Raw genomic sequence first — 18120 nt, forward strand, 5'->3', positions numbered from 1 at the left:
AATATGTACAAATATATATATATATATACTTGTACATAAAAATACATACATGTATGTTTATCTAGCCATCTATCCATCCATCCATCCATCTATCTATCTATCTATCCATCCCAGTTATGTGAATTAATCAATCAATGACAGGAACTCCCAGTGTAAAACTCTCTCCACTAATCCAGATCAATGGTTTACCTATAACCTATATTCTTAGAATGTTTCCTGTAGGCACTGAGATAATTAAGCTATTAGTTCATAGTCATCATAGAAGAAAGACTTGAATTCAGGTCTTGATTCCAAGACTAACCCACATACACTATGTCTCCTTACCTCTCATTGTTATTGTGCAGTTGTGTCTGATTCTTTGTAGACTCCTGGAATAGTTTTCTATTTCCTTCTCCAGTGAATTAAAGCAAACTGAGGTTAAATAACTTGCCCAGGGTCACACAGCTAGTGAACATCTGAGGTCGCATTTGAACTCAGGTCTTCCTGACTCTAGGCTCAGCACTCTATCCAATTGGCAACCTTGAAACATCCATATTCATATATGAGAACAAGTACTCTATAAAATTGAAAAAAATCAAAGCATTATGAAAATTTTAGGCATTTTTATTTTAAGTGAATGAATGGAATAGATTCAATTGCTTAGTATGTGCCAGGCATTGTACTATATAAGTCTTGGGAGACACAAATACAAGAAAACAGTTTCTGTCCTCAAGAAACTTAGATCCTATCAGAAGTTCAATGGCCAAAGAATGGTATTTTTGTGAATACCATGGGAAGGTGAATGAAGTAACAGAACAATTAACATGTCCTTTCTAGAAATGGTATTGTACCTTGATTCCTTTTTTTTAGGATTTTGCAAGGCAAATGGGGTTAACTGACTTGCCCAAGGCCACACAGCTAGGTAATTAAGTGTCTGAGGCCGGATTTGAACTCAGGTAACTCCTGACTCCAGGGCCGGTGCTCTATCCACTGTGCCACCTATCCGCCCCATTACCTTGATTCCTAATTCCAGAACAAAAGATAGGAAGGAGTTAGGATTGCCAATGACCAAATGGCATCTTGATAGCTACAGCCAATCGTGATAAATGCAAGAGTGATTAGAGTTGGGGAGCAATATCATCATCATCCCTAAATATGGTAGATTCTCACCAATCAAGGGCCCAGGGTCAAAGGGCATGATATAAATCTTCCCCATTTTGAGAGATCATAAAAATTGCTCCTTGACAGTTGTAAAACTACATTGACTCCCACAAGATGGAGGGAGATATGGTTAGGTCCAGGAGTTCTTTCTGATTTCACCTCCTTAGGTAATATTTCTATTTCCTCACATGTCAGACCCTAGGGTCACTCCATCAGTGAGCCCTTCACTGATACTGTCGAATCTATATGTCCAAAGAAATGGTAGTAAATCTAACCTATATCCTATCTATTTATTGTCCTCTTTCATTTTCATTTCCTTGAGATAAGCAATATAGTGAGGACAAGAAGACTTCAAAGCCTTCCTTAGATCACTACTAGCTATGTGTCCCTAGTCAAGTGACTTAACTTTTTTGGCTTCAGTTTTCTTATTTGTAAAATGAGGAAAATAACAGCACCTACCTCTAAGAGTTGTTGTGAGGATCAAATGAAAATAACAAATGTAAAACATTTTGCCAAACTTAAAAAAGTATATAAATGCTAGCTATTATGACTATTATCCATCAACGCAATGATCATTTGAGTTTCAAATCAAGTTCTCTGCAGGATTGTTTTTCCTTCAACTACATTTATTTTCTATTTTGAAAGGGACTTCCATTAGTAACCTCCTACCACCCTCTCCATTATATTTTGAAAATGAGTTTGTACTCTCAAATGGCACTGTCTTGGCTGCTACCATACTTCTCCATTTGGCAAGGAGATTAAGTGTTCTCCCACTAAGGTGGTTTATGGACTTTCTCCAGTTTCTTGTGGTGGCAAATGTTTTACATTGGTCAAACTTGATAGAGTTAATAACTTTGCTTTTATCCATCTCCCCCCTCCTTTTAAAAGCAAGATTGTACAAAAAAAGACAGGCTGGAGTTGCCATAATTGCACATTGTTTCATTTCATATTTATCCTTTCTTGTAACTTAATTTCAATTTTTACTTTCATTCTAACAAGCTGATGATCTAGGTCAACATAGACATTATGATTCTGAAATAATAACAGCATTTTCTTTATGGCTTAAAGTTTTTTAAAATATTCTTTACAGATATTATTGCATTTTATCCTCACAAGCCTGGCAGGTTAGAGGCTATTATTTTTCCCCATTTTGCAGGTGAGGAACTGAGGCAGACAAAAATTAACTGACTTGCCCAAATTTTCTTATCTGTAAAGTTACTACTAAGTTACTACTAAGTAACCAAGGTTAGATTTGAACCCGGGTCTTCCATTGTTCTATTCACTATGTCAACTAAATGACTGGTAACTAGTTATTTCCTCTTTTAAAATATAATTAATTTTTGTTTTTTGATGATGTTTACTGGGGCCTAAGTCTATAGCATTCCAAAACTCTTCTTGAACAAAATATTTATGATATTCAGGCACAAAACTCTGAGGACCTATAAGTCTTTGACTTCTTTCATTTCACAAGCAGCTAGGCAGCATAACAGATGAAGAACTGGATTTGAGAGTCTGGAAGACTCAAGGACTAACCATGTGACTCTGGACAAGACACTAAACTGCTCTGAATGAATGTTCCCTCATCATTAAAGTAGAAATAATAAAGGCAAGTCACTTAACTTCTGCTAGCTTCAGTTTCTATGAAATAGGGAAAAGAAAAGCATCTATCTTCCAGGGTGAAGCCAAAATGAGAGCTGCTTGCAGAATACTCTGCAAGCCATATGATGATTTATTAATGTTAACTATTATTCATTCTGGATATTCAACTGTATTTTCCAACAGAGTTTTCGTTGTCCTTTGCTAGATCTTCCTTAGCACTGAAATGACCAAATTTCAAGCTACACACTGCCTTCATTTCTGCAATGATGTTGTTGCCTAAACTTGTCATTTATCTTTTTGCTGGTGTATCTGTTTATGCTCACTATGAACAGCTCCAGGCTAGCCAACCAAATTTTCCTGGGAAAGATGTTTGTTTTCCATGGCCCTGGAATGCACAATGAACTCAATCCCATAAACTTCTTTCTCAGTTTCTCCCAAGAATTGAGTTGTAAACTATTTATCCAGCATGAGTATTTATTAAGTGCCTACTGTGTTCTACATACTGCACTATGCACAGGAATACATTCAAAGTTTAGATAAAACACAGTTCTTTCTTTCAGGGGTAGCCTAGAAATATGGTATAATATAAAACAAATGACCTATGTCATCACACTACTATAGCAGAAGGTTGTTCAAGAGTCTTTTGAGACCACAGAGTTATCGGAAGATGCCCTGGAGAACAGAGGAAGGTGGAGCTGTTCCACAACTAAATTAACACATGGTGTAAGTCAATGAAACTACTTGATTATACATAGCATTTTCTAGAGCATAACGCTGGCATTTTACTGTTTTGGAAGGAAGAATTTTCTGCTATGAAGGTGGGCAAGGCAGTTTATGCTATTATGTTCAAATTACCACTTCATCCAAGATTCCAAAAAACATATCTCCTAGTTCAAAATGAAAAAAAGAAATAAGGCATCTTTGCCATCAAAATTATGGCCATCTCTTAGGATGGAGATCTAAAATAATGATAGTTCAGATGTCCACAGGGGTTTTCTTACTTACCAAACACTTTCCATATAACACCCTAATGATTTGAGTAGTGTGAGTAGCTTCATTTTACAGATAAGAAAACTTGAGTCTTGGTGAAGTCAACTGACTTTCTGTCAGTAGAAAGCCAGTGAGTGAGGAAGTCAAGACAAGAACACATAGTCTGCCTTCAAGTTCAAGTACTCTTAGAACTAGCTACTCTATACTGTCAAGTACTTAAAGACCTCAAGTGGAACCAAGAAAAACCAACACAGAAAAGCACTCTATTATAAGCATGTTCTAAGTTATGCATCATAAGTCAGTTTATAAGTTTTTAGGGGAGGGGAAACTCCAAGGTTAGAGGAAGCATATTCCTAAAGAAGCTACTATTCTAGCCTTAAAAGAATACTACCCTTCAGCCAATGTGTTTTATTTGCTGTTCCCCAAACATGTTTTATAATTTGCAGCATCTAAACTTCTGTTCATGTGATTTCCTAGGCCTGGTATACTTCCCTCTTCTTCACACACAGTTCTATCTACAGAATGTCTACTCTATCCATCCTTTTAAATTCAGCTCAAAGAAACCAACATCTCTAATGTTGTAACAATCTTTCCCCACCTCTGAAGTGCTATAGTAATCTATAGTTCTCTTATAGTACTTATCACCAATCTTTTAGATGAAGAGTGAAATAGTTCTGGTCATCCCCATAGGACAGTAGCCTAAGCGAGGGATACCCTTGTGAAAAAGCTTGCAGCCTAGAGAGTATTAGAGTATTGACATCAAAAGGGAAGAGATAAAAGGAAAAATGCAAAGACAAGGACTGCTGGGGCGGGGGGGGGGGGGGGGAAGGAGGAAGAAGAACAAATGCTTGCCCGGGTCCAAAGAACACAGGAGAAACTGAAGAGCTAGATGATTCTAAGAGAAGAGAACATTTTTTGACAGTCCAGAAAGAAAAAGAATTAATGTCTTTTTGTTCAGTTGTTTCAGTCATGTCTGACTTCTTATGACTTTGGAGTTTTCATGGCAAAGCTACTAGAGTGGTTTGCCATCTCTTAGCTCATATTACAGATAAGGAAACTGAGGCATACAAAGATTAAATGTCTTGTCTATGGCTGGATTGAAACTATATATCCATTGCTTGACCACCAATTCATCTAGATGCTTAAGAATTGAAAAGGGAGCAGCCAGGTGGTGCAGTGGCTGGAGCACTGGCCCTGGAGTCAGGAGTACCTGAGTTCAAATCCAGCCTCAGACACTTAATATTTACCTAGTTGTGTGGCCTTGGGCAAGCCACTTAACCCTATTGCCTTGCAAAAAAAAAAAAAAAAAGAAGAATTGAAAAGAGTTCAGACACCATCAGGGCCATTAGATATTTAATAACTGTGTGACCTTGGACAATTAACTTAGCTTCTGTTTGCCTTGAAGGCAACAAAGTGCCTCAGTGGATATAGTGCCAGTGGTCTTTCTGACTTCAAATTTGGTCTAAGACACTAGTTGTATAATCCTGGGCAAGTCACTTCATTCTGTTTGCCTTAGTTTTCTCATCTGTAAATGAGAAGGAAATGGCAAACCACCTCAGTATTTTTGCTAAGAAAACCCCAAATGAAATCATGAAGAGACAGACACAATAGAATGACAACATAAGTCAACTGGTCCTTCTGTAAATTTGTGAAGTAGAGTAAAGAGTAGAGGCATGGCACAGAGGACAGGACATGTTGTCTTGAAATCAGAAAACTTGGTTTTAAATCCTAGCTCTACAGTTTATTACCCATATGACTTTGCCTAACTTCTTTAGGCCTCAGTTTCCCCATCTTGTAAAATAAGAGGGGGTGATGACCTTCAATATTCCTCTACAGAGGAATATACCTCTACAACTGACAAAGGGTCAACCTGTCCCAGCTCAAAGACCTCCCCAGGCAGACCACTCCACTTTGTTCTCGGTATTTATTACCTGTCATCGAGTTAAAAATAATAAAATGTGACTTTTCTCTGAGTGGTTTCCTAGAGAAGAATGGGTCTTCATAGATATTTCCTTTCTTGAATTCTTCCATTTGAAATTGAAATTTGCCAAGTGACACGAAAACACTAAGGAGTGAAAATGGAGCCTTCGGGTAGGGTGTGTGATAATTTCTCTATTGCTAAAATTTTACTTTATAACCACTTAGCAAAGTGAAAGCGTGACAGTATTATCTATTATGTGTTCCCTAGCAGCAACTGCATTAAAGTAAACACTTCTATTTGCCATGATTACAACACACCAAAACAACCAGGTCTCACAGATGTTTCTTTATGTGGTATCAGTAGGGCACACCATGGTTAGAGAGTAGAGGATTTGGCTTAGCCAGCCTTCTAAGAATCTTGATGGGTAGCAGAGTAAAGGGGAGGCTTAGTTCAGCCAACTTTGTAAAACTGACACAAAATAGTTTTTTAATTTATAGAGATGATACAGTACATAAAAATATCACCCACTATTAGTTACTTCTTCACAGGGGACTTCACTCCTAACTTCCTTCAACTGCTAATGCTCAATGCTCCCTCCTCTGCATCTACTTGTCTGTGTCCAGGACCTCCCTTGGACCCAGTAGAATGTAAGTTCCCTGAAGTCAGGGATTGTTTTAAATTTCATGCCTTGCCCAAAGGGTCCTTTCCAACTCTGAGAGTTCATAATCTGAAAATGCTTCTTGATTCAATTGTCTCTGGGAAATGCACTTTATTTTATTTTTTTAGGGTTTTTTGTAAGGCAAATGGGGTTAAGTGCCTTGCCCAAGGCCACACAGCTAGGTAATTATTAAATGTCTGAGACCGGATTTGAACCCAGGTACTCCTGAGTCCAAGGCCAGCTTTATCCACTACGCCACCTAGCCGCACCCAAATGAGGCACTTTAAATAATGCAAACACCATAAATCTTCTGTTTTCAATCATGTCCGACTTCATGACTCCAACACAATAATGCTATCCAAGGGGTTTTTCTTGGCAAAGATACTGGAGTGGTTTGCCATTGCCTTAATCCCAGCGGATTAAGGCAAACAATAGATTAAGTAATTTGCTCAGGGTCACACATCTATCTGATCTGTCTGATTTGCCCCAGTCTGGATTTGAACTCAGTTCTACTGAGTTCAGGCCCCATGCTCAATTCACTGAGCCACCTGGATGTCCCCTCAGTAGAGATGGAAAACTACACAGAACCAGAGGAACACTATACACATTAACAGCAACATTGTGTGATGCTCAACTGTGATGGCTAGTTCTTCTCAGCAGTACAATGATGAAAGACAATTCTGAAGGACTTGTGATAGAAAATCCACTTCCAAAGAATGAACTGTGGAGTTTAAATACAGATCAAAGTTTACCATTTTCCAATTTAAAATTTTGTTTTGTTTTTTCCCCTCATGGTTTTTCCCTTTTGTTCTGATCCTTCTTTCACAAAATAATTAATATGGAAATGTATTTGACATATTAAGGGGAGGGGGAGGGAAAGGAAGGAGGGAGAAAAATGTGGAATTCAAACCTTATAAAAAAAAGATGTAAAGTTAATATTGCCCTTGGGTAGTTTTTATAAATATCTTTCTTAATTAAAAAAATGTAAATAACATCCTTAATTTTTTTAAAAATGTAAAAAAAAAGCAAAAAAAAATATTCTCTGCTCAAAAAACTTTAAACTTCTTAGAGAATAAAATTGAAATCCTTTAGCCTGATACTCAAGGCCTCCCATGATCTCACAGCATCTTACTTTTTCAACCTTATTTCAAAAAACTCCTCTCCACAAAGTCTATGTCACCTGTCCCTTGTACATATATCACTTACATATCTAAAATTTTCTTGCCTGATATAAATCTGATCATCTTGTTTTCCATTCACAGAATATTCATGTTTGCCTGGGAAGAATCATAATGGAATGGAAACAGTACTGAATTGTAAGTCAGAAGACTCAGGTTTGAGCAAAACCAAGACAAGGCATTTGTACTGCCTGGCAAGGTTTTTAAATTGTGCCTCATGGGAGGTTTCAATCTATCCTCAGAACCACACAGGAGGTGCTCAATAAATGCTTGATGACTGAAATAGGAAAAAAATCTTTGCACCAAATACCTCTGAAAAAAAAAGTGTGATATATAGCTATCTATATAGGTACACAGATACATACATATAGGATATATTATATGAGAGAGAGGGGGTGGGATATAACCCAATCTCTCAGATATATATGAAATGTATATACAAGACCAAAATCCATCACCTAATAATCTACCTTTAAATAAATATTGCTTTAAGAATTGTAAAGCATTTGACATATATTATCTCAATTGATCAAAGAACATGAAAAATTTTCAAATGAAGTGCACTCTCAATACAATCCTATGGAAAAAAAAGTGCTCTAAATCACTAATCAAAGAAATGCACTTCAAAACAAGTTGGAGGTTTCACTTCACATTCATCAATTTTTGCCAAGGCCATAAAAAATAGAAATAACCAAAGCCTGATGAAGGGTGAAAACGAAGGCCCCTCTAACAAACTGGATGAATTAAGAAACAAAGGCACAACAGTCACTACTTAGAGGTGGTCACTCCTCTGTTAACTTACATTTAGCTAAAGCAACAGCTGTGTCCTCCTTAGCAGGGACAATGAATGAGAATAATCCCCTGAAGTAGTCTGGTGTATACCAATTTGTACTATTTGAAGTTATAATTATATGTAAAATAGGGTAATTGGTTCCAGTCCAATAGTAATAGAATGAATTCATATCATGGCAAGCACTTCAGAGATCCATGGTTTTCAGGGATCAGGACTTACACAAAGATTGATGACCCACCATTAATCAGCATAGATTTTAACAACCAAATGTCTTATGGGACATGACTTAGGGAGTTTGAGGAGAGAACTCCCTGGGCTCCAAGAGTGATCAACCTGACAGATAACCAGACACAAGGCAATAGGGGGCATTCAAACTGTTCTTTTGCATTCTCTCACTTTAACTCAGTACTAGGTTCTAGTCCTAAGTGCTAATAATTAGTTAAGGCAATTCACTACTCCTCTGGAGGATGACTCCCTCAACTTATAAAATGAAAAGGTGGGGGAGTACAAGGAGGGGTGGTCAACCAAGGTTACAGGGAGAAATGGTGCCCCATTTTATCTCTCTCCTCCCCCCCTTCTTTTTTTTGGGGGGGGGAGCTTCACTCCAGGTGGCAGAATGCTTTGGAACCCTAAGAGTTCTCTGCTATCCGTGGGCAGATCAATGATCTTGCCCATTTCTTTATCCTACCTACCTTACTCAACAGGCCCCAGTCCAGGGAGGTAAGAAAATTATGAAAATCATACTTCAATTACAAATCAATCACTTGGCCTGAAACACCTATCTTTGTTCCCAAGCAAAGTGGTTTTTTGAGATTTTGTGTTTTGTAATACTTTAAAAATTCCACTTAAAACCCATATTAAAAACAAGCACTGGCTATCATCCTTCCTTTCTCCCCACCCCATTTCTTTTCTCTACCAAGATGTTCATTATCCTGAATAAATAATGGGGCCAGTAAGTACAGGGGCACTTCTGTCCAATTCTCCAACTCTTCAAGTATCCTGGTGAATTTGATTAATCCCTTTCTGTTGATGTAATGCAAAACTGAACTCTACTCATATAAGTATATCCTAGTCTTTAAATGAGGGGTAGAGCTGAGCCCTTCCATGTGCTCACATAATTATGTCTTAAGTCCTAAACTGTTGCCTTTTGCTCATGGAGTTCTGCATGCTCTCATCTCTTCAAACTCTAAATGAGCAGCAGCCAACCCCAAACCACACTAATGATAACCTTGTTAAATATAAACTAGTATGCAATTACTCTAGTTGCAAACACAGAAAACTAGGAAACCCCCAAGTTCGAAGAGGCTCAAAAAAAAAAAAACACACAGAAATAGAACTATGCAGCGTTTGGAGGTTGGGAGGACAGGGAGCAGGGGGTTTTAGAAAGGATTTTATGTTAAAGCATCACTGCAATTAGAAGCAATCAATCAGTTAACATTTATTAATCGCCTATTGGTGCCAAGCATACTACTAAGATAATGATTTCTAATCCTTAGAACCACAGAGGTTTGAAATAAACAAGAAGGTTCAGTGATAAAATGAATGGAGTATTACTTTGGCAAATAAATGGAAAGGAAGAATTTGGAAATTTCCCTTTCTAAATTCCAAACTCTGTTCAGATCTATGCCTACACGTAATAACAATAACCAGTATATACTTCATGATTAACAATGCATCCGTTATCACATCTGATCATTACAAAACTTTGAGACAGGTACTTTTATTATGGTCATTTTATAGATGAGGTGGAGAGAAGTTCAGTAACTTTCCCACACAGCTATTCAACAAAGTTTCAGCAGGATTCAAATTCAGATTTTTCCTGACTCCAGAAGCTTAATTCACTGTCATTTAACTGTCACCATACCTGAGATAGGTGAGGAGGCAGGCAACCAAAAGATCTGGTTAACCTTGTTTCCACAATTTAGGAAGGGGACCCCAGAAGTTACCTTCTGGACTAAAAAAGCTATGATTGCAGAACCAGCGGTCCCAAGTCTCACTTCAACATTTGGAAGGCAAACAACAGGTTTAAACAATTGAATCATTTGGTTATGTCTGATTAGCCAGGGCTTGCCGAGTTTGAGGAGAGACACCCACTGGCTCCCAAGCTTGCCTAGCAAAGGATGTTATGCTGGGAAAAATCTCTGCTGGCTTCCCACCTCCCCGGCTGCAGACTTTCTGAGCAAATCATAAAATGTAAGCAAGTGTCCCTAAGGCAGTGCAAAAAATGGATTTGGAGGCAAGCGAGAGGCAACAGAAAGAACCTTGGCCATGAAAGCAAAATGAGGAGCCGAATTAGAATCCTGGTTCTCTCACTAAATGTCCCTTCCCAGATCTAAATGTATGATGCTAAATGGATCCCAGACCCATATGGTACACCCAGGCATAGTGCCAATGCCTGATAATACCAAAACAAAATGAAAACAGCTCCCTGCCCTTAATGAGTTTATATTCTAAACAAATCACAACAAAATATTCAACGAAACAAACATGTAGGCCAGAGGCAACTGGGTGGTATAGCTGATAGAGGGCCAAGGCTGGAGTTAGGAAGACCTGGGTTCAAATCCAGTCTTAGATACTTACTAGTTGGGCAGTCCTGGGCATGTCACTTAACTGTTTGCCTCATTTTCCTCATTGGAAAAAACAAGCTGGAGAAGAAAATGGCAAACCACTCCAGTATCTTTGCCAAGAAAACCCCCAGAAGGGGTCGCAAAGAAGTGAGCATGGCTAAACCACATGAATAAACAGGCAGCCCAGCTAAGCCTCACAGGCCTTGCAGCCTCTGAACTTCAGTTTCCCTATTAGTAAGGGATCAATCAGGGCAACCTTGTCTATCTCCTACTCTACTCCTTTTTTTATTTACTGCAAAGACACCATAACAGTTAATATTTATATAGTACTTTAAGATTTGAAAATCACTTTATATATGTAACCCAGGATTGTCTTATTTTTTAACATAAGATTCTCACTGGAGAAATATAATAATACCTAGTGATAGTATGGCACTTTAAGGTTTGTTTCTGATGTGCTTTACAAATGTTATCTTATTTGATCCTTGCAACAGTCCATTGTATAGATGAGGAAACTGAGTCAGGCAGTGGCTAAGTGACTTGCCCAGGGTGACACAGCTAGCATATAAAATCTAGATCCGAACTCATGTCTTCCTGACTCCAGATCTAACATTCTAGCCATAGGTTACTACCTAGATATATTCTCATTTGAGTACAATAAATTGAACTCACAAGTAATAAACACTTATTAGACACCTATTATGTATACTGTGGTAGGAAATACAAGATATAAGAAGATAAATAAAAATAATCCTTGAGGAATTTACATAATTGGGAAGAAAAGTCATATGTGTATGTATATATAGGTATGTACACACACACATACACACACACACACATGTACCTATATACATATGTAGTGAGGAGTTTGTGCCACGGCAACCAAAATGGTCACAAAAGACTTCTTCGCTGTCTCTGTAACCATTCCATCTCTTCCCTCACAAGTCTGCCCCCCTGGCATGGTCACAAGCTCTGAAGCCTGTGTAAAGAGGAGGCAGGCCAGTTTGAAGAAGAGTAATTCCCATTTAGACAGCCCAGGAAACTGGGGGGCCACAGAGATTCAAGTGCATTCATAGCTCAGTGTCACTTAGCAGGGCAGATAATGATAGAGCTGGCCCTACAACCCAGATGCCCTAATTCCCAGATAAGGGTTCTACTAAAGCTAACTCAAAAAGGCACATGAAACATTCTGACCTTCCAGTCCCTCCTGATGACCTCCTACCCTGGAGCCCTCTCTCAACATAATAATTTTCTAAGGGGGTGGGAAAGGGGGATACCATCTATGGAACAAATATCCCTCCCTTTAGGAATTGTGATGGTACTTATAGATGAAAAAGAGACGAGCACATCTAGGAAGAGAAGGGCAAAAGGTCACACCTAAACTGTGGTCACCAGGCATTAGCCAGCAATATAAAAGCTTCTGATATATTTCCCCTTGGGACCTCCTATAAGATTAGGGCCCACAGGGGCTCTGAGAATGAAAGGGTAAAATGATATATATGAGGTTGAAATATTCATGGGGAAGAGAGAGGAAGACTACTTATTGAACACCCCCAAAAGATTTTCTTTTGTTTTTATTCTACTCTTTGAAAGCAGAATTGCCACTCTGGTTCTTCCAGTTCAAAGAGACTTATATGGCTAAACAATATCCATTTATTTATGTGGGAGGAGTTCAAAGTCCCTTAAGGGCCACCCCTCCTTTTGAGATCTGAAAAGGGGTAGGCAGAATGAGAGGTGGGACCACCCTGAGTTCCAGTTTTCTCCTCTGTAAATGAGGATAACACCAGCAGTGCCAATTTCTCATAAGTCTGTTTTGAGAATCACACATAGTTCTAGAGCTGGAAGGGATGGAAGACCTCATGTAGTCCAATACTCTTTTAATACTGTGGGTCAGAAATGTGTTGACTGACCCACTAACATATCATGGGTAGGAGTTGAAATCATATCCTCTGATTCCAAAGACTACCCTCTTCATTAAGTGCTACTTTAAAGTCAACTATTTATATTTCTAACAGATATCCAAAGAGGTTTGGCTTCTAGTCATTGTCAAACACTTATGTGCATCCTTTCACAAATTCTACCTTACCCATAAGCTCACAATTTAATATACGGCCAAGACACAACAAAATCCACCCGTGAGTCTAATCCAAGATGGAAAAAAATAAATTCTAGAGATAGAAAAATAACAAATTCTAGAGGATTTTAGGAAATGCATGGTACTACCCTCTCAGTTAACAGAGTAATAACTTTAGTACCTCTCATCAAATGGACAGACATTTGACTAAAGAATGAACCAAGGCAATATGAGCTCAAACTGTAATGGTTAACTAGAAGGCAGCATTTTTATATTTTAAAAAATGAGTGGGAACATTTCCAAAAATGTGTCTTTGCATTGTGTTTCCCAGCATTGTAGGAGTCCTCTAGTAGACTTTTCCCTGTTCTGGCCCAACAATATGGCAGAAGGTCAACTGTACTGAACTGCATTGTCTTGAACTGAAAAGCTGTGGGTCCCATACAAGTTATAGGTACTGGAGTGACCAAGAGCAATCACCAGTCATTGCTTTGTTGTTTAGTCCTTTCAGTCATGTTCTATTCTTTGTGACCACATTTAGGATTTTCTTGGCAGAGATACTGGAGTGGTTTGCCATTTCCTTCTCCAGCTCATTTTGCAGATGAGAAAACAGAAACAAACAGGATTATGGGACTTGCTCAGGTCACACTCAGGTAGTAAGTGACTGAGGTCACATTTGAACTCAGGTTTTATCAACTCCAGGTCTGGCATGCTATCCACTGTGCCACCTAGCTGCTCACCAGCTACTGCTACTGACCCTATTTAAACCACAAACACTATATACACTCTGAAAATCACCAATCCATTTACTTTTTCATTGCCTCCTAACAATCCTCCCAATGTGCTCAACTCCTGGTCGTCTCAGGTCAGAAGAAGGCATCCATGCTGGCTTTCCATCTTAGGGTATTCTAGTCTACAGAGCAAATCACACCATCTAAGTAAGCCTTCCTGGTACATAAAACATAGTCAGTGACAGGTTTCCAGATCACCAAATTCCTACCGCCAGATACAACAAGGACCTGCAAATGAGCTAGGGCAAAGTGGAAACAAGCAAAGGGAAGTAGTGTCGGAGAAACTTACTAAATGCCTTGTCCCCCTTCCTCCAAACCCCTATCACCACCACCACAAATGAATGTAAAAAATTCAACAATAATTAGAAAACAGAGCTTTTAAAACAAAGCCTTTAAAAACAGTTTTAAAAAACAGCGTAGCAAAAGACTAGAGAAGGGAGAAAGGCAACTGGATAGATATGGTAGACAGCTGGCCTTAGCACAGACAGAATGATGAAGAAGCATTCACCAACAAGAAATATTTATTGAGCATGTCCTGGTGTCTAAGATGTAGGGCTACTTCAATGGCCTTGACAAGGAAAGATGCCTCCTCTAGCAAAGGATGTGTATAATATGGCCCTCTGACTTTGGCACTGTACAGGTTGAATGGTGCTTTCAGCAGTATCAAACACATAGCTAGCAACTGGATGAAAATGTAATTGGGAAACATTTAACAAACTAATTAAAAATGCAACAGAACATATACATTGTTAATATATGGTTTTCTAAGTCACTATGAGACTGTAAGAATCCTTGTGTAAGATTTAGTGGTCCCATTTTGATGTGTTTGACAGCACTGATTTGGAAAATCTAAATTGACAGAATCATCTGAATTGAGGGGAAAAAATAAGCCTTGATGAAATCTGGCTGCCCCTTCCCCCAAAATGAGACAATAAATCTTCATAGCAAAGTAGAAAAGGTAAACATTACTCCCCAAAAGGAGTAAAATGGTTTTGTTTCAGTTTAGTTTAGATTTCCTAATCATGGTAGAGTAAAACATATACTAGTAGTCTCAAAAATGACTATAATTGCCCAAATCCTTGATTTCATTTTTGTGTGTGGGAGAAAAAGCTGAAAAAATTCTTGTAGGGTCAGTAGGAAAAAAAATAGCATTGCTGCTAGCTACCCTGAAAAACAGTGGGAGAGTGCCAATTTACCATCTCCAGAATGGGCATTCTGCTATCTATCCCATTTTCTCATGATATTTCCCAGTACAGCAAGGTTAACAGTAATTATGATGAATGTCAGAAGATCAAAAAATGACCTTCAGCAAAAATATAGATACATATCCTCAAATATTCATCTGCTCCCCTCAGAGGTCTCCCTCTGGTACATTCAACCATTCTGTTGACCTCCCTTTCCCTTCGGTCAGTTCCTTTATTTTGGGAAGGGGGGCAGGCTGGCCAGCCTTCCTTCCCATCCTGGTTCTACTTCTAACTTTCTGTACTGAAATGCTATTTTCCTGTTAAGGGTACTCCTTTACCCACCTCCTTTAGCTCTCTCTGACATGTCATCTTCCCCATTAGCCTATAAGCATCATGAAATAGGGACTTTCTTTTTTGGTTGCATTTCTATCCATAGTGCAAAGCACAGTAAATTTATTTTTCCCTGCTTTAATAGCAAGTTCCTTTGTCTTTTAAAAATATGGTTGCAGCTATTAAAAAGCATTATTCACAACTTTTAAAATCACAACTATGAAATGTAGTAAAGTGTGTGTGTGTGTGTGTGTGTGTTTTCTTTAAATGGATACCCTGGGAGAAAAAAATAAGATCAATATTTTAAAAATCTAAGCGATTACCATTCTTGGAAATTGGGACAAGTAGATTAAACTTTATTTAAGCTGATGAAAAATGTTGTCAATATACTGTTCGTTGAGAGACTAGAGTCTAAAAAAGTTCTATGTCATGGTACTCCCATACTCCACCCAAAAGAGACCCATGTAAATCTTCTGGGGCAGTTCAATTTTATTAGGTTCTATAACTTGGGATGTATTTCCTGGAGGGAATATAACCCTTCAATCACAGGATTTTACTCAATAAAATTCCTCTGCTCCATTCAATTTAATTGCATTCTGCCAAAGAAAGATAGACTGGCATAGCACATATGAACTATCTTGGATACATACTAGCCTTCACTACAGCAAGGTCAATTAACTTCTTAGCACTCTAGGTAATGCTCTGTAACACTATAAGAAGAAATGCTAATGTGGAATAACCAAGGAAGTTATCACCAAAGAGTTCCCACACCAAGGAAAATCACCTGTCCTGCCTCTAACCTAGGCCAGTCTTGACTCCTTTAAGTTATTAGGATAAGATTTCAGAACAACATGCTAGATAGAGGTTGTGTAAAAGCATAAGAGGATGGCTTCGTGTGACCTCTGAGATAATCAAGTCACTTTATTTTCACTTATTTATCTTATCTCAAAACAAACTGGGAAAAAATTAATAAATGCTCAACTCAGGAGAATAAAAGTATAAGACCTGTAGTGACATGGAACTAAGAAAACCTTACTTTGGGTCATAAGAACAAATTATTATTCTTTCCAGAAATCATGAGGCAAATCTTTTTTTTTTCCTTTAGAAATGTGACTTCTTGCTTTCCCTATAGCTTTAAAGATTTGAGATTCAGGAGAAGCAAGATAACCTCTATAGAGCCTGACCTAGTATATGTTTGGGACGGGCAGCACAGTCTTGAGAATGCCTGTTGTTACCCTACCGCTTCACATACTTTGTAGTCGTTATCAGGTCAAGTGCTGATGTCTGAGTTGCCAAGAAACGGCTGAGTGTGCACTTCTTTCCCATAAATGAACACGTTCCACTGGGTCTGCATTCGTCCAGCTAATGGGGGGCTTCACGCTCTAAGTGGAGATTTCTGTCGGGGCTGTCACACTCCACTGGCCTGGCTTTACTTTTTAGTTTTTGGGGAAAACAGAAGCTTCAGTCACAAGTCCTACTGTATCAGAAAGGTCCCTCTCAACTGACTGATTCCATCCATCTGAAAATAGAATACAATCTAGTACAAGATTCTATGCAAACTCTATTTGTCCATTTTTTTCTGGTTCATTTTCTGGTAGGCTGCTACCTGGGTCAGAACGATACCTTAGAAGTGGGGCGGCTGGGAGGCGCGGTGGACGGGGCACCGGCCCCGGAGGCAGGAGGACCTGAGTTCGAATGCGGCCTCAGACACTTCATAAGGACCTGGCCGAGCGGCCTGGGGCGAGCCGCTTAACGCCACTGCCTTGCAAAACTAAAACGGGGGGGAAGTGTCCTTTCGGTGAGCTGGGGCGGAAGGCTGTGTCCGAGGCCGTCCAAGCTGGGCGGCCGCGGCCGGTGCTCGGGCTGCAGCCCCGGCAGCCCGGCCCGCTCCTGGCCGCTGCCCCGCCACGTGCCGGGCCCCGGGGCCCCGGCGGCGCCCGCCCGCCCCACACCACCGCTAGGACGGCCCTCAGGGCTCCCGCGCGGCGGCCGGCCGGGGAGCGGGGCGCGGGCGGCGGGGCGGGCGCCGCGCCCAGTCCTGCCCGCCCGCCCCCGGCCCGGCCCGGCCCGCACTCACCGTGGCCGCGGCGGCGGCTCCAGGGCGCCGGGCGCCGGCCCGCTCTGCTCCAGGCAGCCGTGGGGCTGCGCGCCCGGCCTGGGGAAGGGCGCGGGCAGGGCTCCCTGAGTGAAGGAGTTGAGGCGGCTGCGGCCGCCCGGCGGCCCCGAGCCCAGGAAGGCGGCGGCCGGCACCTGCGCCGGGGCGAAGGCGTCGTCCTCCTCGGGCGGCCCCGGCGGGCCCGGCGGCGGGGGGCAGCGCTCGGCGGCGCCCGGGGGGCCGGGCGGGGGCGCGGCTGCGGCCGCCGCGTGGGAGCCGCCCGGGTCGGCCGGCGGCGGCGGGCTCCGGGCGCGCGCCCCGGCCCCGGCCCCGGCCCGCTCCCCGCCCTGCGGCGGCCGCCCGTCCAAAGAGATGTTGGTGAGGAAGGAGAGGGCGGCCTGCCGCCGCCGCGGGTCCACGCGCGGCTTCCGGGGGGGCCCCGCGCCCGCGCCCCCGCCGCCGCCGCCGCCCGCGGGGGGGGCCGCCGCCGCCGCCGCCGCCATTGTGTGGGGCCTCAGCGGGGCCCCGGCGCGGCGAGGCGGCGCGGGGAGGCTGAGCCGGGGCAGGGCGGCCGGGGCCGGCGGCGGCCCCAGCGTGCGCGGCCGCGGCCACCGCGCTGCGGCCCCCCGCGTGGCATGGCCCGCGAGCCGCCCCCCCGCCCGCGCCGCCGGACCCTCGGACCCTCGGCCGCGCCTGGCCCCGCCGCCCGCTCCTCGCCCGCTCCTCGCCCGCTCCTCGCCCGCTGCGCCGCCGCGCGCCCGCTCCTCGCCCGGCCCAAGGCTATTAGTATTTATAGGTGCAGC

The 18120-nt window shown here is 41.6% G+C and overlaps 1 protein-coding gene across 1 annotated transcript in view; it reads right to left on the bottom strand.

Moving 5' to 3' along the window:
- CABLES1 (Cdk5 and Abl enzyme substrate 1) overlaps nt 1-17016 on the bottom strand; it is a 147776-nt gene extending 130760 nt beyond the window's left edge. The window contains exon 1 of the mRNA XM_074199424.1: nt 325-17016. The gene's annotated coding sequence lies outside the window, so the exon portion shown is untranslated. The remainder of the gene's footprint in view (nt 1-324) is intronic.
- Nucleotides 17017-18120: the final 1104 nt, after the last annotated feature.

The sequence above is a fragment of the Macrotis lagotis genome, chromosome X (genome assembly GCF_037893015.1).
Source record: "Macrotis lagotis isolate mMagLag1 chromosome X, bilby.v1.9.chrom.fasta, whole genome shotgun sequence".
In the NCBI taxonomy this organism is placed as follows: Eukaryota; Metazoa; Chordata; class Mammalia; order Peramelemorphia; family Peramelidae; genus Macrotis; species Macrotis lagotis.